The sequence below is a fragment of the Papio anubis genome, chromosome 6, assembly GCF_008728515.1.
Source record: "Papio anubis isolate 15944 chromosome 6, Panubis1.0, whole genome shotgun sequence".
NCBI classification, from domain to species: domain Eukaryota; kingdom Metazoa; phylum Chordata; class Mammalia; order Primates; family Cercopithecidae; genus Papio; species Papio anubis.
Window position 1 is genome coordinate 146,794,145 of NC_044981.1, and position 26,764 is coordinate 146,820,908.

A 26,764-nucleotide genomic window follows, 5' to 3' on the forward strand; every position below is an offset into this window, starting at 1 on the left:
ATACTAATGTCACAAAGGGACGGAGAGAGTTAACACTAAGTTGTTACATTCACTCAAATATTCATGCTCTATTTAAAGAGGGATAATGATGTCACCTTTATTTTCAAATCTTTCAAAAACTAGCTTTTGAATATTTTCCCCATGTTTCAATAAGTAAAATTACCAGGAAATTACAAACGATATATTAAAATATATGTCAAGATATGACTTTTTTTTTCCAGATGCAGATGCAGAGAAATACTCCTTCCCTTTAAAATTTTTTTTAAATTTTAAGTTCCAGGGTACACATGCAGGATGTGTTTTGTGACATAGGTAAATATGTACCATGGTGGTTTGCTGCACCTATCAACCCATCACCTAGGTATTAAGCCCAGCATGCATTAGCTATTTTTCCTGATGTTCTCCCTTGTCTGTCACCCACAGGCCCCAGTGTGTGTTGTTCTCCTCCCTGTGTTCTTATCATTCAGCTCCCACTTATAAGTGAGAACATGCAGTGTTTGGTTTTCTGTTCCTGCGTTAGTTTGCTGAGGATAATGACTCCACCCATGTCTCTGCAAAGGACATGATCTCGTTCCTTTTTACGGCTGCATAGTATTCCATGGTGTAATATTTCTTCTCTTTAAGCAAGTTTTTAAGTCAAACATAATTTTATGGGGAATCATTTGAAAAGAATTTTGCCATATGTACTGTGCTTTCTTTAGATGCTACTAAGAATGACTATGGATGAAGCTAACCTAAGAGATCTTGCCTCACAAGTCAACAGATGCCATTTGGTGAGTAAAATGAGCTGTATCAACACTTAGAATGACAGATGAGCTAACATGTGCTTGAAAAGTAAAGGAAGTATTATAGATTCCCAGTTTGTAATAATAATGCAAAGCCTATCTGTTTCCACTTAACTACGTCACCTGTCCTATACACTATACTGAAATTAATGATCTCTATTACAGTTTTCTGAGTGTGAAAGAATAATAATAACTTTTCTTTGTCCCTGATCTATCAGCTGTTGTTCTCTGAAATTTAAATCTAGACAAGAAGCTTCTAAAGTTTACTAATATTAAAACAGTATTTGCCATATATAGGAAACAAAAGCTATATAACTACAGTAACTGAACTAAAATTATAAATAGAAAGAAAAGTATATTTAAATTTGATCATAGATGGTTGACAATTACTAAAATACTTAAGACTTATGATGACTCCCTTTTCTAATCTCTCTACAGTTAAAAAATAATAATATGGAGATTTAGAAGGAGGAAGTTGTGAAAGATATCATATATGCAAACCTACAAATGCTTGTATAGTAAGTGTTCCCTATTTAGTCTCGCATGAAATCATAAGAATTGTCGGCCAGGCGCGGTGGCTCAAGCCTGTAATCCCAGCACTTTGGGAGGCCGAGACGGGCGGATCACGAGGTCAGGAGATCGAGACCATCCTGGCTAACATGGTGAAACCCCGTCTCTACTAAAAATACAAAAAACTAGCCGGGCGTGGTGGCGGGCGCCTGTAGTCCCAGCTACTCGGAGGCTGAGGCAGGAGAATGGCCTGAACCTGGGAGGCGGAGCTTGCAGTGAGCCGAGATCGCGCCACTGCACTCCAGCCTGGGTGACACAGCGCGAGACTCCGTCTCAAAAAAAAAAAAAAAAAAAAAAAAAAAAAAAAAAAGAATTGTCATGTACTCTAATAATCTATTTCTGATAGTTCCCTTAAGGCAGATTTTCTTCAAACCTTTTCTTTAAACTAAAACTAATATGGATAGGCAGATGATAAATAGAAAGCTAGATGATAAAGATATAGAAATATAAAAGTTTCACAAATCAATGTTTCTATTTTTTATTTTAGTCTATTTCATTAAAAAAGAAAGAATTTGATCAACTAAATAGATTTCAAGACCCACTAATAGATTGTGACTTGAAACTTAAAAACATTGCAGTGAGGTTACTGTGTATGTGTAGAGAGATACTGTTCATGTTTACTTTCAAAGTTTAAGGGTATAGACCTCTAAGAACTATGAAACTGAAATAATGACTTCTGAATGCTTTCTAACCTACATAAATCTGACTGATAAACACAATAAAGCATCAAGAAGATGGCTTGATGCTTTAGCCAAACAAAAGGCAAAAGTAGAGCCAACTTTGATTAAATTGAAACACTTTGTGGCATTTAGAGGCATGCTCATATTGGCAGAAGGAAACTGTAGCAAGTAGATAAGGTTTAAAGCAAGACACTATCTCTGTTTGTCCAAGGACCACGTAGCTCTTCCAATAGGAAGATCATATGTTTATGAGGCACAACAAGAAATTTTGCAGTAGTTAGAGTTGTAAGGCACCAGAGGTTCCCCACAGCCTAGAAGCCATCAGCTCATCAATGAAAAGGTCCACCTGGTTGATCTGGAGTCTTCAGTTCCTGCCACTGGGAAGGATACTTCCAAGAACTGCATTTTCTACCCTACACCTGGCATATTCTGTCACCACCTTGTCTTAGATTTTTATTAATTAAAGAATAACTCTTCCCCTCAACAAGGCTCCATTTATAAATAATTGTATGGCACTGGTATTTATGCCAATGTAGGCTGCAGTCTGCTATTACAGATGGTACTGATATTACATCTCCAAACATGACATTTTCATTTATTACTATTCACAAAGTGAATGTCATTGCCCTAGATCTCTATGATCAGAAACAGTCAATAGCAGAAAGAAACAAAAAACAAACAAACAGACAAAAAATCACCTACAAGTGATGTAGGAAACAGAGTCATGATCAGGAATTTTTGCTGCATTGAATATCGGGCTTTGAAGAAAGGCAAAGAAGACTTGCCTGCCTTCTTCCAGCAGCAAGGATTCAACTAGACAGTAAAGGACTGAAATTGGAAAGTATTTTTGTGACCTGTTCTAAGAAATCATTAAAAAATCAGATGTATTCACATACTCTTATTTGCCTGGGGACATTTTAATTGATCAGTGACTTGGGTTAATTATTCCCTCTAAATTCTACACTTGACAGCTCAGCTTAAACTTGAGGCATTCAGAAGGAAATACATCAAAATGCAACAGACATGGGTGGGGGGCATTTCTATGCATCTGCACTGACTTTGAAAAACACACACATGTGCACGTGGATTTTAACACATTTTGGGACATACGTGCATGAATCTCAACAGGCTGGGAATCATTGGGGAAAGTAGATCCTTTGAATGCACCCTTCAGAGCAGCAAATATTTCTGTGGCAGGGGAAGTAGTTTCTAAATATTTTGGATGCTTACCAACAACACTATTAAAGTTCTCACATATTTTATTAAAAGATGAGAGAGAAGAAAAACTATTTTTTTGGCTTAAAAAAACTGTTATATAAGCAAGGCTCTGTTGATGGCACGCAAAAAGATAACTTGTTTTTATGGCTAAAGGGCAGAAGCCAGGGAGGGGCTCATCACTCATCAACACTTGATCCTTCTAACTAGTACTGGAGAAGAAGAAACATTGTTCTCTGGATGCAGAGAAAACCAGAATGTTAGTAAACGTGAAGGTGGGAGAAATATTATTAGTGAATGTGTCACACCACTCAAATAAGTAGAATTTATTTTTTGGAAACATGTTAGAAAGATACTAAGGCCTCACTAAAACCATAGCTCCATTGGTTTAGGCAAAACTAATAATGTGAGATGGTGAAAAGAGGAGGCATCTGCTTAAGGGTGTGACTATGGATCTGTAGTAATGAATTTGGACGCCTTAGTTATTCAGACAGAATCTGGTGAGCAGAGACTACAGCAGGGGCTATGAGTGGTGAGGCTTTCTATGCCTCAGAATTGTAGGAATCCTAAAACACTCGGTGTGGCTACTGTCGCCCAAGATGAGCAGCATGGGAGGGAGAAGCTAGCATTGGATGGAAATCCAGAGTTGTGGGATTCGGGAACATCCTGGCTCTACCAACAACTCAGGTTACCAGAATAAGTCACTTTACCAATGGGGTACCTGTTTACTCATTCTCAAAGTGAGAGAATTGTTTCATCTACAAGATTCCTTTAACTTTAAAATTCTATGACTCAAAGTTCCTGAGCTATGGAACTATGCCTTCTAGATCAAAATTGTCTAGTAGAAATATAATGTAAGCCATTTATGTAACTTTAAATGCTTTATTGCCACATTAAAATATGTTTTTAAAAAGGTGAAATTAGGTCTTACAATACTTTTATGTAACACCCTATGTCCAAAACATTATCATTTTAATGTAAGTCTTTGAAATCTTGACTAGCTATGCATACTTCAAGTGGCCAATAGCCACATGTGCCTAGTGGCTCTGTCTACCATATTAGATAACATAGCTCTAGGCAGTTGTGTAAAGTTCACAGGATGGGAGCAGGAGCTACATTTCTCTTTGATGCTCTGAGCCATAGTTCCAAAGACTAGAACTATTCACCAAAATTACTAGAGGATCTTAAAAATGTCTGAGCCCCCCCTCCGATTCCTTGGCCATGGATCATGTCTTATATCTCTCCAGACAAATCTGAAGTGCAGCCTGTCCATACCAGTCTACAGGACAGCGTTTCAAAGCCTCTTTGCTGAGCTAACAGCCTTCATGCCATTCAGGGGTGGGTTGAATCAGGGAAGCAATAGTCATGTGGTTAGCATCCTCTTCAGGGATCCTCCAGATAGTTATTGGGAGAACTCTGTTTTGTCTAGTATGTGAGTTGGAAGATTTCAACACTAATTCTGAGACACCATAATTGTCTTGTTATTGAAGGCTATTTAACTTTTTCAAGTTAAAATGTATTAAAGAACAATGAGCTAATGTAAAACAAAGGAGGTCAGATTGCACTTTGCCAGGATGTGTCCACTTGTTGCCTTGATGGAGCTGCAGCTGTAGTTACAGATCTACTTTTGAGCCTGCTTAATATTTGCATTGTAGACTGGTTGCGCATAATCTTCCTAGGACTGATTCTCACCTTTGAGTGTCTGCAATTTAGTATTAACAGACTAGTTGAGATCACATATCAAATTGAGGAGTCCTATAATGCTTTTATTTTACTGACATGAAAGAAGCGGGTATATGTATTGGAAAATTCCCTTTTAGATTTCTGAAATTGTTTAAGCATGGACCAAGGAGGCTACTGTACTAGGGCAGAAAAGAGAAATTAGGCTAAATGAGCCCTAGCCAGCATTATCCTAAAAGGAAAGGAAATAGGAGTCTGTGGCCTAACTGGAGCAGAAGGCTTAAAAGTATCAGCTGAAAAACAGTTGGTAAATAAGTAGTAACCTAAGGCTCTACAGTCTGGTCATACCTAAAGTGTTCAAATTAGAAAAATGTGAAGGTTTGAGGAAGGTACACAGAAATAGTGAGTCTCATACAATGCTGGTGGAAGTATAAATTGGCACATTCCTTTGAGAGAGGATTTGGAGGACAAATACAGGATTTGGAGTAACAAATCTTTAAAAGGTATGTAAATTTGCATCCAGCAATTCCACTCCTTAGAATATATGCACATATGTGTGAAACTGTATGTATGCAAAGTTGTTCAACATGGTATTGTTTAAATTAGCAAAATACTGAAAACAACTCAAGTGTCCAATAATAAACATGCTTAAATGAATTATGCACATAGGTATGTGTGCCTTTATATATGTATGTGTATATGTAAAAATGTGTAGTGTGTATTATATATGTGAACGAGTACAATGGAATTGACACCAGTGTCAAGTTTGGAGTATTTCCATGGAAAGCACATTTCATTAAAAAGCCAATTACAGATTATTATATAAAACCTGTCACTATTTTATTATAAAAAGTAATGTAACCAAAAAAATGTAACTACAGCAACAATTGTGGGAAAATAAACAGAAAATTATAATTTTTATATAGGTGTTATAAGAATGCAAGTAATTTTCATATCATTTACAGAATTATGAACATGGATTTCATGTTTCTGCCCAGTGGGGTCTGTTTTCAGATTAGACCCATTCTGAAGATAAATGGTCTCACCAAAAGCTGAAAAATACCATCCTTTCCTTAGATGGGAAGAGCAAGTTTCTTGAGCCACTTCCCATTTTGACAGAGTTGTAACTGAAGTGCTTGTAAGGCCAGATTATATGACAATTCCATGAGCTTCCTGGTTCCCTTACTATACAAACCCTCCACCCACTCTCCCTTAAAATAACTCATGCCTTTTGAGACAGCATGAGGGGGCAACTCTGTTTCTTATACCAGAAAAAAAAAGCCTGACTCAAGAACAATGACTGACCTCCAGAGCAGTTGTAAGGTCCACATGAGGTTATGTTGTCTAAGCTCCTAGTAGCACATAACATAAAACAGGCTTTCAATAAATATTATTTACTGTTCTCCAATCTCCTAAAAAATTTTAAAGGGATTTTGATCATTAGATTTATATAGTCTGGGTCAACATTTACTTAACAAATCTCTAATCCTTGCCTCACATCTCAAGGACCTGAACTAATATTATTATTTTTTTCTTTAAGAGAAAGACTGTATTTCAGGAAATATTATATCCAAGTATTGCTCTAGATATAGGTGTACTTTTGCAAGCCATCTGAAGTCTAGATTCTTGAAAGTGTCATATCACTCTTTAAAAGTGGATGGCATTATAATTCAGTATCTGAAGACTGCTCACCTCTACTCTAAAATATTTTCTAAGAGTCTCAGTATATGACATAGGAGTATGTTTAGATTGATTATAAGGTTTTTTTAAATTAAAAATAATTACCAAATTGTTTTACATCAGCCATTAAGGCTCACAAAAACCAAATATCTTTGTAGACAATCTCTCACCAAATGAGAACAGTTATAAAATAAGCTAGATATCTGTCTGAATCCCCTTATGTGACAACGGTAAGTGTCCAATGGTTGGAGCCAGTCAGATCTATGATCAAGTAACAGCTGTACAATGTATTTGTTCCATAACCTTAGGCAAATTTACTTAGCCTCCCCAAATCTCAGTTTTCTGGGAATATCAATGTCCCATCTTTTGAGAGTATAAGGATGAGAAATAAAGAATGTAAAGTGTTGGACCCAATGCCAGGAAGTGTAAATGCTCAATGGTAGCTAGTAGTATTATGATTGAAACATAGTTTATTTAAAGAACCTTACTGAGAAACATTTATAAGATTTTCTGGAAATTAAGAGGGCATTCATGAAGAAAGATATTTATTCCAAGTAACTATCTATGACATAAACAGATTTATTTGGAATACTACAAAGGAAAATATCCCTTAATTTTCCACCCAATATTACCTAACACACACATGCACAATTCCATCATGACTACTCCCCCTTAGCAGTCTTTTCATTTTTCCAGAGCAAAAGTAGGACATAAAGTTCCTTCTCCTGAACCACAAGTTGGAGGTCATCATCAGTTCATTTGGAAAAATAGCCATCAGTGTTTACACACACACAGACCCACACACACAAACACACTACTCGTATGGATATTTGAACTATAAATTAGTAAAGACCTAGATTTTGATAGTTAGCTAACATAAACGAATGAGGTAGTGGGGAAGCCCAACCACTTATGATGACCACAAGACTCATATCTCTCTCTTACCCTGTTAAGGGACTATTAAGTCCCTGATGGACTTGTCTGACAAACACATTACACAGTCATACAAATCATTCATTCTGGAAGAGAGAAAGAGAGAGAGGGAGGAGGAGGGGGGAAGGGGAAAGAAAGGAAGACTTCATGTGTAGGGTATGTATGTGGGGTGGGCTGGAAAGCTAGGTGAGTTTTGGAAAGCCTATTTTTTGCCCACCCAGAGCTTGCCCAGACTTGTCCTAAGGCTGTGTTGCAAAATGGGTAATGATTTCTCTGCCAGGTCTGTTATTGGAATGAGTAAAGTCTCAGACCTAACATTTTTTTTTTCTTGGCCATCTTACTCCTTCAACACAAACATCTGAGGCTGTGGTGGTTTTAAGTATGCTCCTCAAAGCATCCCAAAGTTCCTGTTTCTTATTTCTCAATTTCTTGATGTTTACTATCCAGTTCAAGAGCTACTGACCTCTGCCTCACCCAGCACTAACCCTGTGGATTTTAAGTCCTTATGCATTTGAGAACCACTATTCCAAGCACAATTAACCTCCATTCAGAGTCTAGAAATTAGGATCAATAACCTATGCAAATTCAGCACCATATTGAGAGATTCTTCTGGAACAGGTATTTTATCATTTGAGGAAGCTTGGTGTTCGGAGAACCCTTGTGATCAAGAGAAAAAATGGTTCTGACCAGCCATTTCAGTTGAATTGATTCTTGGACACAGGACCGGGGTAAGTTAAGGTCTGAAAGGATTGGTTGTACCAAGGAGGCCATGAGTAGATATATAGAGAATAGTTGATTAGCTCACACAAATATATGGAGAGTGGTGATTCTAAAAACAAACACTTAAAATCAAGAAATGTTATAGCTAGGCATCTAATTGGTTCCTTTCATTTTACATGTTTACAGGCAGAATTGAGGTTCAGAGATATTAACTAACTTTTCCAAGGGTTTGAGCAGAGACTGAAATGAGCTTTGTTTACAGGCCAGTGTAACCAAGGAGGTTACAGAAATTAATAAGGATTTAATATCAGGACTTAAATTTCCCATAAACTAAAGAGAACCACTGTGGGATAGAAGAACTGCAGTTACTAGAAAGGTGCATGATAAAATGTAGAAGACAACTCCCCAGGTTCTACCAAAGTTGGGATAAATCTTCCTTAAGGCCTTTGTCACTATTCATAGTTCACCAGGGTGCTTTCTGATTATAAACTGAAATTCCTAAATTCTCTGAGTTTAGAATTGGAATACTCTGATAGACAGTAAAGACTATTTTAATCAACAGAGACTGCTTATTTGAACTAAGTTGATTAAGTTTCTAAAATCACTTACTGAGGACTCTGAATTCATGAAAAACAATCCAAGGTGGTCAATATCCCTTATGCTTTTTTTTCCTCTTTGCAGAACATTATTAAACATTTCATTATTATGTAGCTATTTTATAATGAGGTAAAAATAATAAAGGTATTTATAAATAACAAACATCACTATAACAGAGTGGAATAGAATGTAGTTGTGATATATTTCGCCAATAAAAATATAATCAACTATAAAGATGGTTCCTAGGAATTTAAATGTTAATGTTACAACTTAGCATATTTCTCAAATAAAAAAAAGTTTTAAGATGTGAAGAAGTATCAAGTTCATTTTTTATCTTCTACTGTACTCAAAACAGACCCTTTGTTTTCTCTCTCAGGTACCAGCAAGGGTTACTCTGTTGCTGCCAAGAGATTTTGGTAAGAGACAGCCAAACCGAGTCAGATGACTGTTCTGTTAAAATAAGAGTTTCAAGACTGTAGACTCATGAGATGGGGATTCAGTGAAGGAAAACATTCCCATCTCTGTTAGAGGAAAGTTAGAATGGCATTGAACTATTTGGAAGAGAAGAGAAAAGGAGACAAAGAAGCAATCTTGCTTAATCACAACAAATGTTCTATTGAACACTATGTAAAAACAAACTATAATAGCAATAATATTAGTCAATTTGGGAGCTTTTAAACAAATGAACATTCTTTTTTAAGACTGTAAGTTCTATGTAAAATAATATAATGCAGAACAGAGACTAGACTAGAATATTTCATAAAACAGAAGAACTTTCAGGACTTTTTTCCAAATGGAAGATATGCCAGGAAAATCTTTATACAATTAAATAGTCTATGTTCGTCATGTCTAAAGGCGTGGAAAACACCCAAAAGCTATTTTTTTATTACTTGGAGTCAGATTATTTGGTACCATACACGTTTAGTGAATAGACTTGCATGGAACATAACTCATCTTTGAGAATATCATCATAGCAGTCCGGACTTGCCTGACCTTTAGACAGCCATATACTTTTCTGTCTAAGGAATAGTCTTGAATATCAGAATTACTAAATGAGTACAAAACAATGCCTGCCTGACTGGGTTTTTTGCTACCTCAAAGAATAGACAGTTGTGTCAGTGGCCTTTTTTTAATGATTAATGGGGTAATGATGCTTCTGTGTAATACCTTTTCCTGAGATAATCTGGGTAGAAGCTCATGACCCTGCAAATTCTAAATTTAATTCTCAGTTTGCGTTACTCAGAATTCACTAGAGTAAGCTTTTGTGATATGAAAAGAAGAGATTCAAGTTCTTTTCTCTGAAGAGTTCTCATGTAATCATGCTTTAAAAAAAAGAATTTATTGCCACAGAAGTTAGAAGTAGAAGATTTCCACTCTATGGGGAAATAAGTCAGTCCTAGAATAATGTAGACCCATGCACATTGATCTTCATACTCTTCCTCAATCATATCATCTTGAGCAGTTTTTATGAAGGCATATGAAATGGCCTGATCACTTTTCAGTTTTCTTACTATCCTCTTATGAGATAAGTCATTTTGACATAGGAAAAAAGCAAGATATAAAATTTAAAAATGAAACTAGATTTGAGCTAATTAGTCTCTTAAAATTACAAGGTCAAATTCCTAAACACTATAAAAGGGAGTAGTATATTTAGGTATTTTTAAAAAAATATTTGCATGTAAACATGAAACAGAATTAATATGTAAGTGATTCTTTTAAAGGTAGTAAGTGGTGAGCTTTTGGTTATGGCCAAGTGAGACAAATTCTCTCTGTAAAAAGCAACTATAAAGCTGGATAAAATTGACAAAAACAATCATTTTGGCACTCTGAAAATCAACCAAAGGCACACAACAACCTGAGAAGCATTTAGGCTTGAAAAACTGCTGAATATAAGAATAATGAGAATCTGTGGCATTCTAGCCTGAAGCTACTCGCATATCCTCCCTCCCCTTACTCCTCACTTCAGTAAGGACAGAGGATTTGTAGAAGCTGGCCAGCCCATGAGGACGGGCAGCTTCTCTGTTATGATCAATGAGAGCTCACTCAATCTAGAGTGATGAGAAACGACCACTCCCAGCAGCATATTTGGTAAAAATGCTGATCTCTGAGGCAGGTAAACAGGGAAAGCCAATGGCTCTACTAGTCTGAGGCTGTAGTCACAGTTGGAGAATATTACTCTGGCTTTGTATATTTCCTGGAGAAGGCCCGAGCTAGTCACTCAATCCTGGCTACCCCTGAATTTGTTTGCATAAAAGAGAGGATAAGAAAAGATCCAGTGGTAAGTAAAAGCTGGAGCTTGAGTAGGCTTGAGAGCACCTGAATTCTTGAGTGAGTTCCCTTACCACATAGAGATCCTTTGGCAAAAGACAGAAACTTCATTGGCTCAGGGGTTTCAGCACAACCTCTATCCAATCACTAAGCCATACTGGCATGGGAAAACCTTTAGGAATCCAGGTTTAGAGATGTGTATGTATGTATATGGGAGTGTGTGTGTAGATATACTGTAGATATACATATATATGTATACATATCCATTATATATTAGTGTATATAAATATTGTTACATATGTATATGTATGAGCGTGTATATGTATATGTTTTATTATACTTTAAGTTCTAGGGTACATGAGCACAACGTGCAGGTTGGTTACATATGTATACATGTGCCATGTTGCTGTGCTGCACCCGTGAACTCGTCATTTATATAAGGTATATCTCCTAATGATATCCCTCTCCCCTCTCCCCACCCCACGACAGGCCCTGGTGTGTGATGTTCCCCACCCTGTGTCCAAGTGTTCTCATTGTTCAGTTCCCACCTATGAGTGAGAATATGCGGTGTTTGGTTTTCTGTCCTTGCGATAGTTTGCTGAGAATGATGGTTTCCAGCTTCATCCATGTGCCTACAAAGGACATGAACTCATCCTTCTTATGGCTGCACAGTATTCCATGGTGTATATGTGCCGCATTTTCTTAATCCAGTCTGTCATTGATGGACATTTGGGTTGGTTCCAAGTCTTTGCTATTGTGAATAGTGCCACAAAAAAACATATGTGTGCATGTGTCTTTATAGCAACATGATTTATAATCCTTTGGGTATATACCCAGTAATAGGATGGCTGGGCCAAATGGTATTTCTAGTTCTAGATCCTTGAGGAATCATCACATTGTCTTCTACAAATAGTTTACAGTCCCACCAACAGTGTAAAAGTGTTCCTATTTCTCCACATCCTCTCCAGCACCTGTTGTTTCCTGACTTTTTAATGATCACCATTCTAACTGGTTTGAGATGGTATCTCATTGTGGTTTTGATTTACAGTTCTCTGATGACCAGTGATGATGAGCATTTTCTCATGTGTCTGTTGGCTGCATAAATGTCTTCTTTTGAGAAGTGGCTGTTCATATCCTTTGCCCATTTTTGATGGGGTTGTTTGATTTTTTCTTGTAAATTTAAGTTCTTTGTAGATTCTGGATATTAGCCCTTTGTCACATGGGCAGATTGTAAAAATTTTCTCCCATTCTGTAGGTTGCCTGCTCACTCTGATGGTAGTTTATTTTGCTGTGCAGAAGCTCATTAGTTTAATTAGATCCCATTTGTCAATTTTGGCTTTTGTGGCCATTGCTTTTCGTGTTTTAGTCATAAAGTCCTTGCCCATGCTTATGTCCTGAATGGTATTGCCTAAGTTTTCTTCTAGGATTTGTATGGTTTTAGGTTTAACATTTAAGTCTTTAATCCATCTTGAATTAATTTTTGTATAAGGTGTAAGGAAGGGATTCAGTTTCAGCTTTCTACTTATGACTAGCCAGTTGTGCCAGAACCATTTATTAAATAGAGAATCCTTTCCCCATTTCTTGTTTTTGTCAGGTTTGTCAAAGATGAGATGGTTGCAGATGATTGGTAATATTTCTGAGGGCTCTGTTGTGTTCCATTAGTCTATATCTCTGTTTTGGTACCAGTACCATTCTGTTTTGGTTACTGTAGCCTTGTAGTATAGTTTGAAGTCAGGTAGCATGATGCCTCGAGCTTTGTTCTTTTGGCTTAGTATTATCTTGGCAATGTGGGCTCTTTTTTGGTTCCATGTGAACTTTAAAGCAGTTTTTTCCAATTCTGTGAAGAAACTCATTGGTAGCTTGATGGGGATGGCACTGAATCTATAAATTACCTTGGACAGTATGGCCATTTTCACAATATTGATTCTTCCTATCCATGAGCATGGTATGTTCTTCCATTTGTTTGTGTCCTCTTTTATTTCACTGAGCAGTGGTTTGTAGTTCTCCTTGAAGAGGTCCTTTACATCCCTTGTAAGTTGGATTCCTAGGTAATTTATTCTCTTTGAAGCAGTTGTGAATGGAAGTTCATTCATGATTTGGCTCTCTGTCTGCTACTGGTGTATAAGAATGCTTGTGATTTTTGCACATTAATTTTGTATCCTGAGACTTTGCTGAAGTTGCTTATCAGCTTAAGGAGATTTTGGGTGGAGATGATGGGGTTTTCTAAATATACAATTATGTCATCTGCAAAGAGGGACAATTTGACTACTTCTTTGCCTAACTGAATACCCTTTATTTCTTTCTCTTGCCTGATTGCCCTAGCCAGAACTTCCAACACTATGTTGAATAGGAGTGGTGAGAGAGGGCATCCCTGTCTTGTGCCAGTTTTCAAAGGGAATGCTTCCAGTTTTTGCCCATTCAGTATGATATTGGCTGTGGGTTTGTCATAAATAGCTCTTATTATTTTGAGATACGTTCCATCAATACCGAATTTATTGAGCGTTTTTAGCATGAAGGGCTGTTGAATTTTGTCAAAGGCCTTTTCTGCATCTATTGAGATAATCATGTGGTTTTTATCTTTGGTTATATTTATATGCTGGATTACGCTTATTGATTTGCATATGTTGAACCAGCCTTGCATCCCGGGGATGAAGCCCACTTGATCATGGTGGATAAGCTTTTTGATGTGCTGCTGGATTCGGTGTGCCCGTATTTTATTGAGGATTTTTGCATCGATGTTCATCAGGGATATTGGTCTAAAACTCTCTTTTTTTGTTGTGTCTCTGCCCGGCTTTGGTATCAGGATGATGATGGCCTCATAAAATGAGTTAGGGAGGATTCCCTCTTTTTCTATTGATTGGAATAGTTTCAGAAGGAATGGTACCAACTCCTCCTTATACCTTTGGTAGAATTCAGCTGTGAATCCATCTGGTCCTGGACTTTTTTTGGTTGGTAGGCTATTAATTATTGCCTCAATTTCAGAGCCTGCTATTGGTCTATTCAGGGATTCAACTTCTTCCTGGTTTAGTCTTAGGAGAGTGTAAGTGTCCAGGAAATTATCCATTTCTTCTACATTTTCTAGTTTATTTGCATAGAGGTGTTTATAGTATTCTCTGATGGTAGTTTGTATTTCTGTGGGGTCGGTGGTGATATCCTCTTTATCATTTTTTATTGCATCCATTTGATTCTTCTCTCTTTTCTTCTTTATTGGTCTTGCTAGTGGTCTATCAATTTTGTTGATCTTTTCAAAAAACCAGCTCCTGGTTTCGTTGATTTTTTGAAGGGTTTTTGTGTCTCTATCTCCTTCAGTTCTGCTCTGATCTTTGTTATTTCTTGCCTTCTGCTAGCTTTTGAATGTGTTTGCTCTTGCTTCTCTAGTTCTTTTCATTGTGATGTTAGGGTGTCAATTTTAGATCTTTCCTGCTTAATCTTGTGGGCATTTAGTGCTATAAATTTCCCACTACACTCTTCTTTAAATGTGATATGTTGTGTCTTTGTCCTCATTGATTTCAAAGAACATCTTTATTTCTGCCTTCATTTCGTTATGTACCCAGTAGTCATTCAGAAGCAGGTTGTTCAGTTTCCATGTAGTTGAGAGGTTTTGAGTGAGTTTCTTAATCCTGAATTCTAGTTTGATTGTGATCTGAGAGACAGTTTGTTATAATTTCTGTTCTTGTACATTTGCTGAGGAGTGCTTTACCTCCAACTATGTGGTCAATTTTGGAATAAGTGCAATGTGGTGCTGAGAAGAATGTATATTCTGTTGGTTTGGGGTGGAGAGTTCTATAGATGTCTATTAGGTCTGCTTGTTGCAGAGTTGAGTTCAATTATTGCATATCTTTGTTAACTTTCTGTCTCATTGATCTGTCTAATGTTGACAGTGGGGTGTTAAAGTCTTCCATTATTATTGTATGGGAGTCTAAGTGTCTTTGTAGGTCTCTAAGGGCTTCCTTTATGAATCTGGGTGGTCTTGTATTAGATGCATATGTATTTAGGATAGTTAGCTCTTCTTGAATTGATCCCTTTACCATTATGTAATGGCCTTCTTTGTCTCTTTTGATCTTTGTTGGTTTAAAGTCTGTTTTATCAGAGACTAGGATTGGCTTTTTTTTGTTGTCCATTTGCTTGGTAGATCTTTCTCCATCCCTTTATTTTGAGTCTATGTGTGTCTCTGAATGTGAGATGGGTCTCCTGAATACAGCACACTGATGGGTCTTGACTCTTTATCCAATTTGCCAGTCTGTGTCTTTTTATTGGAGCATTTAGCCCATTTACATTTAAGGTTAATATTGTTATGTGTGAATTTAATCCTGTCATTATGATGTTAGCTGGTTATTTTGCTCATTAGTTGATGCAGTTTCTTCCTAGCGTCAATGGTCTTTACAATTTGGCATGTTTTGCATTGGCTGATAGCGGTTGTTCCTTTCCATGTTTAGTGCTTCCTTCATGATCTCTTGTAAGGCAAGCCTGGTGGTGACAAAATCTCTCAGCATTTGTCTGAAAAGGATTTCATTTCTCCTTCACTTATGAAGTTTTGTTTGGCTGGATATGAAATTCTGGGTTGAAAATTCCTTTCTTTAAGACTGTTGAATATTGGCCCCCACTCTCTTCTTGCTTGTAGAGTTTCTGCCAGGAGATCCACTGTTAGTCTGATGGGCTTCCCTTTGTGGATAACCCGACCTTTCTCTCTGGCTCCCCTTACCATTTTTTCCTTCATTTCAACTTTGGTGAATCTGACAATAATGTGTCTTGGGGTTGCTCTTCTCAAGGAGTATCTTTGTGGTGTTCTCTGTATTTCCTGAATTTGAATGTTGGCCTGCCTTGTTAAGTAGGGGATGTTCTCCTGGATAATATCCTGAAGAGTGTTTTCCAACTTGGTTCCCTGTCACTTTCGGGTACACCAATCAGACATAGATTTGGTCTTTTCACATAGTCCCATATTTCTTGGAGGCTTTGTTCATTTCTTTTTACTCTTTTTTCTCTAAACTTCTCTTCTCACTTCATTTCATTTATTTGATCTTCAAAAACTGATACCCTTTCTTCCACCTGATCAAATCGGCTACTGAAGCTTGTGCATGCGTCACATAGTTCTCGTGTCATGGTTTTCAGCTCCATCAGGTCATTTAAGGTCTTCTCTACACTGTTTATTCTAGTTAGCCATTTGTCTAATCTTTTTTCCAGGTTTTTAGCTGGTGAGGAGCTGCTTTCCTTTGGAGGAGAAGAGGTTTTCTGACTTTTAGAATTTTCAGCTTTTCTGCTCTGGTTTCTCCCCATCTTTGTGGTTTTATCTACCTTTGGTCTCTGATGATGGTGACGTACAGATGGGGTTTTGGTGTGGATGTCCTTTCTGTTTGTTAATTTTCCCTCTAACAGTCAGGACCCTCAGCTGCAGGTCTGTTGGAGTTTGCTCGAGGTCCACTCCAGACCCTGTTTGCCTGTGTATCACCAGCAGAGGCTGCAGAATAGCAAATATTGCAGAACCGCAAATGTTGCTGCCTGATCTTTCCTCTGGAAGCTTTGTCTCAGAGGGGCACCACATGTTCTCACTCAAAGGTGGGAATTGAACAATGAGAACCCTTGGACACAGGGCCAAGAACATCACACACCAGTGCCTGGTGGGGGGTGGGGGGCTGCAGGAGGGATAGCATTAGGAGGAATACCTAATGTAAATGACGAGTTGATGGGTGCAGCAAACCAACATGGCACATGTATACCTATGTATCAAACCTGCATGTTGTGCTCAGGTACCTTGGAACTTGAAGTATAATCATAATGATTAAAAAAATGACAGCAATGAATCAACAAATAGAAACTCTCAGGTGATAGAAAAAGGAATCAAATGCATATTCTGTATTGGAAAACTGAAGTGAATAATTCACTAGAAGCACTAAATAGCAGATTCAAAATGGCAGAAGAAAGAATCAATGAACTTGACAGATCAGCAGAGATTATCCCAGCTGAAGAAAAGAGACCTGTGGGACATCAAGTATACCAATATACATATAATGGGAGTTCCAGCACGAAACAAGAGAGAGAAAGGGACAGAAAAATATTTTTAAAAAGAATGACTGAAAACATACTAAATTTGACTAAAAACATTAATCTGCAGATTTAAGAAGTTCAACAAACCACAAGCAGATAAACCTTCTGCCTGAAACTCTTCTCCCTGGCTTTCTGTGATTCTGTACTCTCATGAGTCCCCTCACACTACTTAACTATTTCTTTACTTTGTTGCTTCGTCGATCCTTTTTTCTCAGTGACTTTTAAAGTCCCATGCAATTCATATATTTGTATACTCCACACTCGCACACAGAAATTCCATCTATTTTCATAATCTATCAGTAAAGAGACATTCAAAACTTATAATAGGGTTTCTATATTTCTATTGCCCAGTTAATAACGTCTTTGTGGATGTTTCACTAGCATCCTAAATGCAGAATGGAGATTCTTCTTCTGTTCCATATTTCTATAATTTTATTGGCACCAGGAATGGGCAACAGACATCTCAAAACCTGTTACCTTTAACATTTCCTTTTTCCTCAACTATGTATTCAGTTGCCAAGTCATATGAATTCCACTGACCATTGTCTCCCTCCTCTTCATTCCCACTGCTGCTTCACTAGTTCAGGATTTCATTACTTGCTCGCCCAGATTGATCCTACAGCAGTAACTGGATTTCATGACTCTGTTTTCTCCTTTTTTAAATTCATTCAAAACATAGTAGTCAGATTAATATTCCTAAAGCACAGCTCTGATCATTTCACATTAAAACAACAACAAAAAGATATGATGGTTTTCCTTGGCTCATAAAATCTGAATTTCTTAGCAGAACATTCCTTTCCAAACTGTATTTACCACTTCCCTTCACCAACCCCCAATTCCAATTGTGGAAAAAATTGGCTACTTTTTTCTATTCCAGTGAAATAAACCATAAGGTTTTAAAAAAAGAAAGAAAGAAAAGTGGGGGGAATGTTATTACTTTTGGGTGGGTACATGTTCCCTGAAAACTTGTAAATGTTCTAAGATTTAATATTATGTAAGTTTTTGGAAGCATAGAGCAGCCACATCAGCTATGGGAGATGAAAAGATCAGGACACGTGGTCATGGAATATGATGAACAGATGGACAGGACTGCGGTGGAGGAGATCTCACCCTGCACTTTTTCAGCCAGTTACAGACAAGAAGACAAACTCATTTATCTGCTGAACAGGAGCATGTTACCAGTAAATGGATACAGATGAACAGAGCTTCTAGCACAGGGTGCATGAGACAAATAAGACAAAGATTGGAGCAAACATTTCTGGGACACTGTTTGGCTATTTGGAGGCATAGAGGAACTTGTAGTTCCACATGGACCTAGGCAAAAATGTCTGGGCAAGCCCTCAGAGGTCCAGAGACTCTTGACAATGGGAAGCTGGATAATCTTGATTAACTGTCATGAAGTTGCTTCGTTTTTATAAACATGCTGCTGACACCCTGTACAACACTTGGTTGGAAAATGGAAAAAGCTTTCTATCACTTTACAACTTTGTAAATAGAATAAGCTGTGTGGATTTTGCACATTAGGTAACAAAAACTGCAGTTGCTGATTGGGTGTGGGTCAAGTTGCTTAGCTAAGCCTGCCAGTCTCTCTCTCTGCCTAAGCCAAAGGTAATCTTTGGTTCTGTCTGTGAATTATAATGAATTCTAAATTCACAAGATCCACATTTAAAAAATTTAACTGTGAAAGGATGCATAGTAGGCTGGGTGCGATGGCTCACACCTGTAATCCCAGCACTTTGGGAGGCTGAGATGGGTGGATCGCCTGATGTCAGGAGTTTGAGACCAGCCTAGCCAACATAGTGAAACCTCATCTCTACTAAAAATACAAAAAAGTAGCTGGGCATGGTGGCAGGCACCTGTAATCACAGCTACTAGAGAGGCTGAGGCAGGAGAATTGCTTGAAGCCGGGAGGCGGAGGTTGCAGTGAGCCGAGATTGTGCCACTGCACTCCAGCCTGGGCAGCAAGAGCAAAACTCTGTCAAAACAAAAAAGAAGAAAGAGAAAGAAAAGAAGAGAAAAAGAAAGAGAGAAAGAAAAAGGAAGAGAAAGAAAAGGAGGGAAGGAGGGAGGAAGGAAAATGAAGGTTATTCAGAACATCAAACACAGACATGAAGAGTAACAAAGCTCCTGTTAGAGCAAAGAACTGATGAAGTTTATTCTCTGTGGTTGTTGTTCTTTGGCTTACCTGACAAAATCAAGGTAACTGCAAATGTCTTCTAGTTTCTGAAGTTATAGTCTTCATAATCATACCAAATTTCATAATGCCCCTCAAAACTGCTAAGAGTGTTACTGAATGCAGGAATACAAAGTCTAAATAAATTAGAATAGACTGAACTTACAGTCAATGTCATCAGTGCCATTTTTAAAAAACAAAATTACACATTTTTGCTTACTACTAATGGTCATAAGAATGTAAAACCATTTCACTGTAACATATCTGAATTCTGTCTTCATCAAAACATAATTTTTCTAAATCTTTTATTTGACCTCAAGACTCCTTGTAATCATCAGTAATATCAACGCTTTTCAATTTATCTGGATGAATTCTGCAATTAGAGTGTTTCTAGTTTTATTTTATTTATTTATTTATTTATTTATTTATTTATTGAGATGGAGTCTTGCTCTGTCACCTAGGCTGGAGTGCAATGGCGCGATCTCGGCTCACTGCAAATTCTGCCTCCCCAGTTAAAGCGACTCTCCTGCCACAGTCTCCTGAGTAGCTGGGATTGCAGGCATCCACCACCATGCCCGGCTAATTTTTGTAGTTTTAGTAGAGACGGTGTTTCACCATGTTGGTCAGGTTGGTCTCGAACTCCTGACCTCGTGGTCCTCCCACCTCGGCCTCCCAAAGTGCTGGTAGTACAGGCGTGAGCCACCACGCCTGGCTATTTCTAATTTTAAATGATAAATAATGATACTGTAGTAAAAGTTAGCTAAAGCAAATCTCACACAAAGCAACTTTTCTTGTGTATATTTTCCTCATGTATATGAGGTACTGTAGTATGGCAGTGAGGAGCCAGGGTTCTGGAGTCAGCTCTGTATACCAGTTCTACCACTTATAAACTCTGTGATATTCAGCTAATATTCAATACTCTCTGTGCTTCAGGTTCCTTATGTGTAAAACAGGGATAACGATAGTGCACTGTACTTACAGCACATAGGATTATTACATTAAAAGAGATAAAATGTAAACACTGGCATTATTAATAAATCACTATGATTAGCTATTCTCATTATAGTCGTGCTGTTTTATTGAATCTATAGTCATGAAATGTAGCCTTACATATAGTGCTGACAATAAAATTATTATTTAATATGACTCTTGAAAGCTGAATTTAGTAAGATTAATATTTTTTACTACAAAGACTATGAATCTAGCCTAAAATACATAGGCAGATATTTTGAGCACAATATAATTGTAAAATTGGAATTTGATGTTACCATTTTTTTTTTTTTTTTTTTTTTTGAGATGGAGTTTTGCTCTTGTTGCCCAGGCTGGAGTGCAATGGCACAATCTCCGCTCATTGCAACCTCCACCTCCCAGGTTCAAGCAATTCTCCTGCCTCAGCCTCCCAAGTAGCTGGGACCACAGGCATGTGCCACCATGCCCGGCTAATTTTGTATTTTAAGTAGAGACAGGGTTTCCGCATGTTGGTCAGGCTGGTCTTGAACTCCCAACCTGGGGTGATCCACCTGCCTCAGCCTCCCAAAATGCTGGGATTACAGGCGTGAGCCGCTGCGCCTGGCCTACTTTTTTCTTTAAAACATGCAAGCAAATACATCAGACCATGTGTCACTCAGGTGGGTGGCATTATAGTACTAATTTTTAAATAATACTGCCTTATTTTTAACACGACTCTTAGAAATTATAACTTATATTCAGATGAGCAAGACTTTGGCTAAAATTAACTATATCACATTATCTAGCATTCTGTAGGCTTGCAGACTAAATGCTAGATAACTATTTAGATTCTGTCTAGGTCATCAAGAACTTTTTCTTTTTTTTTTTTTTTTTTTGAGACGGAGTCTCGCTCTGTCGCCCAGGCTGGAGTGCAGTGGCCGGATCTCAGCTCACTGTAAGCTCTGCCTCCCGGGTTTAGGCGATTCTCCTGCCTCAGCCTCTGCAGTAGGTGGGACTACAGGCGCCTGCCACCTCGCCTGGCTAGTTTTTTTTTTTTTTTTTTGTATTTTTTAGTAGAGACGGAGTTTCACCGTGTTAGCCAGGATGGTCTCGATCTCCTGACCTCGTGATCCACCCGTCTTGGCCTCCCAAAGTGCTAGGATTACAGGCTTGAGCCACCGCGCCCGGCCAAGAACTTTTTCAATAGGAGTGTATTTTCTGTTCATATACTGCAAGATATATATTTTTAAATTCTTCTTCTGTAAAACAGATTTACATTAAATACAGTCAAAATAAAATTCTTCCTGGATTCCAAAGGAGTTGATATCTGAGTACAAATGGACATCAGGGACATTCACATGCTGAACATAATTCTGAGAGAGGTGTTTATGACTAAGTGCTGTTACAGTTTATGGGAATCCATTGTTTTGGACCAGCCTTCTGCACCCAGACTCCCACAGATCAAACCAAAATAGTGTCACTCATGCAAAGTGCCTCATAATCAAACTGAACTTTAAGGAAGCTGGTATAGCCCCAAACAGAGCAGTTTTTCCTGAAAACAGGAGATTCACAGCAACTAGTCAAAGAGCTCAATCTTCCTAAGTCAGCATAATAAAGAGGTCTTCTCTGTTTTAACTCTTACAAGAAAAGTGACTTGTAACTTACGTTAACCAACACACTTTTATTTATCATTCTGTTGTCTTATTCCCACCTTACAAAAAACAACCATTCTATCATATCCAGTGGATCACTAATTCTGTTTTATAGAATGAAGTGTTGTCTGATTCTAGAATCACAAATAAAAGCCAATTAGATCTTCAAACTATATTTGTTGTATTTTTTCTTTAACAGTACAATCAAACAAAAGAGAATAAAACAATACTTTTTTAAAATCTAACTTTTAAGTTCAGGGGTACATGTACAGTTTTGTTACATAGGTAAACATGTCATGGGGGTTCGTTGTACAGATTTCTTTGTCACCCAGGTATTAAGCCTAGTACTCATGAGTTATTTTTCCTAACACTCTCTCTCTTACCACCCTCCACCCTTGTATAGACCCCAGTGTGTGTTGTTCCCCTCTTTGTGTCCATGTGCTTTCATCATTTAGCTCCCACTTACAAGTGAAACCATGTGGTATTCGGTTTTCTCTTTATGTGTTAGTTTGCTAAGGATAATGGCCTCTAGCTCCATCTATGTCCCTGCAGAGGACTTGATCTTGTCCCTTTTAATGGCTGCATAGTATTCCATGGTGTATATGTACCACATTTTCTTTATCAAGTCTATCATTGATGGGCATTTAGGTTGATTCCATGTCTTTGCTATTGTGAGTAGTGCTGCAATGAACATACATGTGCATGTGTCTTTATAACAGAGTGATTTACATTCCTTTGAGTATATACCCAGTAATGAGATTGTTGGGTCAAATGGTATTTCTGTCTTTAGGACTTTGAGGAATCACCACACTGTCTTCCACAATGGTTAAACTAATTTACACTTCCACCAACAGTGGGAGGTTCCTTCTCCGCAACTTTGTCAGCATCTGTTATATTCTGACTTTTTAATAGCCAGTCTGACTGGTGTAAGATGGCATTTCACTGTGGTTTTGATTTGCATTTCTCTAATGATCACTGATGTTGAGCTTTTTTTCATCATTGTTGGCTGCACTCATGTCTTTTGGAAAGTCTGTTCATACCCTTTACCAACTTTTTAATGGTTTTTTTTTCTTGTAAATTTGTTTAAATTCCTCAAGATGGAGTAAAGACTTAAATGGAAAACCCAAAGCTATAACAACTCTGGGAGATAACTAGGTAATACCATTCTGGACATAGGAATGGGCAAAGATTTCATGACGAAGATGCCAAAAGCAATAGCAACAAAGGTAAAAAAAAAAAAAAAAAAAAAACAAAAAACAAAACAAAACAAAAAATGGGATCTAATTAAAGAGTTTCTGCACAGCAAAGGAAACTATTAAGAGTGAGCAGGCAACCTACAGAATGGGAGAAAATTTTTGAATACAATATTTTTGGCAAAGAGAGCCTTATTCTCTGGATATAGTTTGTGAAATGTGGGCTTTATGTGAATTAAGAGACCAACAGGAAGTAGAATTATTTGTGAATCACTTCAAATGGAAAAATGAGGTAGAATCCTTTATCTTTCAGAATATAATTTGACTTTAACTCTGCTAGAAGGTAGCAGAGTGCTTTCAAACTTTCTTTAAAAGGGTTGAAATAGGGACTTGCCTACTCTGAGTAAAAAAGCCTTGAGAATAACATCTCATCTAGTCATTCAGTAGACAATTGTGTGATATGCTGAAGACACAGAGACACAAAGATAAGAACTTGTCCTCAAGAATATTATAATCTAATGGTGGGAAACAAATGTGTAAATAGATTAGTACAACAACGTTCACTAAGTACAATACATTAAAATAAAGCAGCTAGGATAGAGACCATAGCAAAGAGTCAAACTTCTTTCACATATTGCAGAATTTTGGAAGGTTGTTTGTTTTTGAGAGGGGTTCTTGCTCTGTCACCCAGGCTGGAGTGGAGTGGTGCAATCATGGCTCACTGCAGCCTCGACCTTCTGGACTCAAGGATTGCAGTATTTTGTAAACTGCATTGTTTTACCTCTGAGTAGGGAGCAAAAGGCATCAAGTAATGTAATTAAAGTGACTTTTTTAAATTTAAAGGGAAATTTATAAATGTATAAGGAAAAACAGAATATATTTTTAAAGGATGCTTTTATAAACATGGTGAAAGTATACGTGGTTGAGAATGAGAGAGAGCTTGTTTAGGTGGTGGCTCTTCCACTTAGTAGATTCATGGATTTATTAAAAATCTTTCTCTTTCTGAAGCCTCACTTTTCTCATCTGTAAACTAGATTTGTACATACCATAAAGATCAGTTGAGACATGCTATGGTTTGAAAATCCCCTCCAAAACTCATGTTGAAAATTAATTGCCAACATAACGGTATTGGGAGATGGGGACTTTACAAAGTGATTAAGTCATGGGGACACTTTCTTCATGGATTGTCATTATCACAGAAATGAGTTATCTCAGGAGTTTGGCACCCTTTTTCTCTCTGTCTCATGCTCTCACTCTCTCTCACATTATCTCATCATGTGATGCCTTCCATCATGTTATGATAAAAGAAGAATGCCTTCACCAAATACAGTCCCTCAGTCTTGGACTTCCCAGCCTCCAGAACCATAAGCCAAATAAATCTCTTTTCTTTATAAATCACCCAGTCTCTAGTACTCTGTTATAGCAGCAGAAAATGGACTAAGACAAGGCACAAAATAGGTCAGTGCTTTCCACTGGGATGCATGAATTTATGTGAATATATGTAAATTCTATTCTCTTTTCATTGAAAATTTTATCCTGGGGGCCGGGCGCGGTGGCTCAAGCCTGTAATCCCAGCACTTTGGGAGGCCGAGACGGGCAGATCACAAGGTCAGGAGATCGAGACCATCCTGGCTAACACGGCGAAACCCCGTCTCTACTAAAAACACAAAAAATTAGCCGGGCGAGGTGGCGGCGCCTGTGGTCCCAGCTACTCGGGAGGCTGAGGCAGGAGAATAGCGGGAACCCGGGAGGTGGAGCTTGCAGTGAGCTGAGATCTGGCCACTGCACTCCAGCCTGGGCGACAGAGCGAGACTCTGTCTCAAAAAAAAAAAAAAGAAAATTTTATCCTGAGGAAGTACATTTACCAATTTTCACGTTAGCAGTGAATGAGAATTCCTGTTGCTCTACATTTTCTCCCACAGTTGGGATTATCAGTATTCTTAATTTTAGCTATTCTAAAAGAAGTCTGGTGGTATATAACCATGGTTTTAATTTGCATTTCCCTGAAACAAAGAAATTTTATTTCTTTGACCTTTTCTTATACTTGTTGAAGAAATCAAAGACCTTTTCTTATACTTGTTGGCAATTGGGGTATCTTTTTTTGTGTGTGAAATGCCTGGTGAAGTCTTTTTGTCCATTGTTCATTAGATTTTCTTATATATTGATTTAATTTGTAGATGTACTTTATACTGGGCACAAGACTTAGATATGTAATATATTCTACCATGTAGCTTGACTTTTTACCAATTAAAGGTGTCTTTTCATAAACTGAGGCTCTTAATTTTAACTCACTCTAAGTATCAGTCTTTTCCTTTATTGTAAGTACCTTTCTTTGTATCCTACTTAATATATAAACACTTAATTTAGTTCAAATATGTGTCTTTTTCTAAACTCCAATTTGTTCCAATGATTTTTTGTCTATTCTTACACCAATACTATACTATCCTAATTATCACAGACATAAGTATTAATATCTAGTAGAGCAACTCCTCTTACCTTTTCCCTCCTATTCAAGAGTGTCTTGTCTATACCTGTTTCTCTTCATTTTTGTTCATATTTTAAAGAATTGAGTTTCAAACTCCTTTTCTCCCTGTGTCTCTCTCTCACACACACACACACACACACACACGCACACACACCCCAACTGGGATTTTGATTTGAATTTCTTTGGATCTAAAGCTCAGTTTCAGGAAAATTAACACTTTAAAAATGCTGAGTCTTTCAATATATAAATGTAGTATAGGTATTCATTGATTTGTGTTCTTTAATGTCTCTTGGGAATGTTTTATGTTTCTTTTACAACTGCTAAAATATTTATTTTTAGGTTTTAAATATTTTTGATCCTATTATGATTATTTTCAGTTTTATTTTCTGTTGTTGCTCATCATAGAAATGAAATTTTTAAAATCTACAAGTCGAGATTAGAATTGAGTTTAACAAGGTTGCTGGGATACAATCTTATTAAACTCAATTCTACGAACTATTGGTAGAGTCTTTGAGTTTTTTTACATATACAGTCATAGCAAATAATGACAGTTTTACTTGTTCTTTTACTTTTAGATGGAGTCTAACTCTGTTGCCAGGCTGGAGTGCAGTGACGCGATCTTGGCTCACGGCAACCTCCGCCTCCTGGGTTCAAGGGATTCTACTGCCTCGGCCTCCCAAGTAGCTGGGACAACAGGAACGTGCCACCACGCCCAGCTAATTTTTGTATTTTTAGTAGAGACGGGGTTTCACCATGTTGGTCAGGGTGGTCTCGATTCCCTGACCTCGTGATCTGCCTGCCTCTGCCTCCCAAAGTGCTGGGACTACAGGCGTAAGCCACTGTGCCCAGCCTACTTGTTCTTTTCAATTCTTCCTCCTTACCACACTGATTAGGACTTTTAGTAGTAGGTAGCCTAGAAATGTTGATAACTATTGATATGGTTCTGGGTCCCCACCCAGAACCTCATCTTGAATTGTAATCCGAATTGTAATCCCCATATATTGGGGGGTTACCTCGTGGGAGGTGATTAGATCATGGGGGCATTTCCCCCATGCTGTTCTCATGATAGTGAGTGAGTTCTCATGAGATCTGATGATTTTATAAGGGGCTTTTCCCCACTTCGCAGTGCACTTCTCCTTGCTG

The 26,764-nt window shown here is 37.7% G+C and overlaps 1 protein-coding gene and 1 long non-coding RNA gene across 5 annotated transcripts in view; one reads left to right on the forward strand and one right to left on the reverse strand.

The window, feature by feature from the left end:
• The window catches only part of DSE (dermatan sulfate epimerase), a 182,992-nt gene that overhangs the window by 77,632 nt on the left and 78,596 nt on the right, over window positions 1-26,764 (reverse strand). The window lies entirely within an intron of this gene.
• LOC116275464 lies at window positions 535-26,240 on the forward strand. The gene is made up of 3 exons (XR_004184595.1): window positions 535-773; window positions 9,237-9,276; window positions 26,197-26,240. It is a non-coding gene; the product is annotated as an uncharacterized LOC116275464 (long non-coding RNA).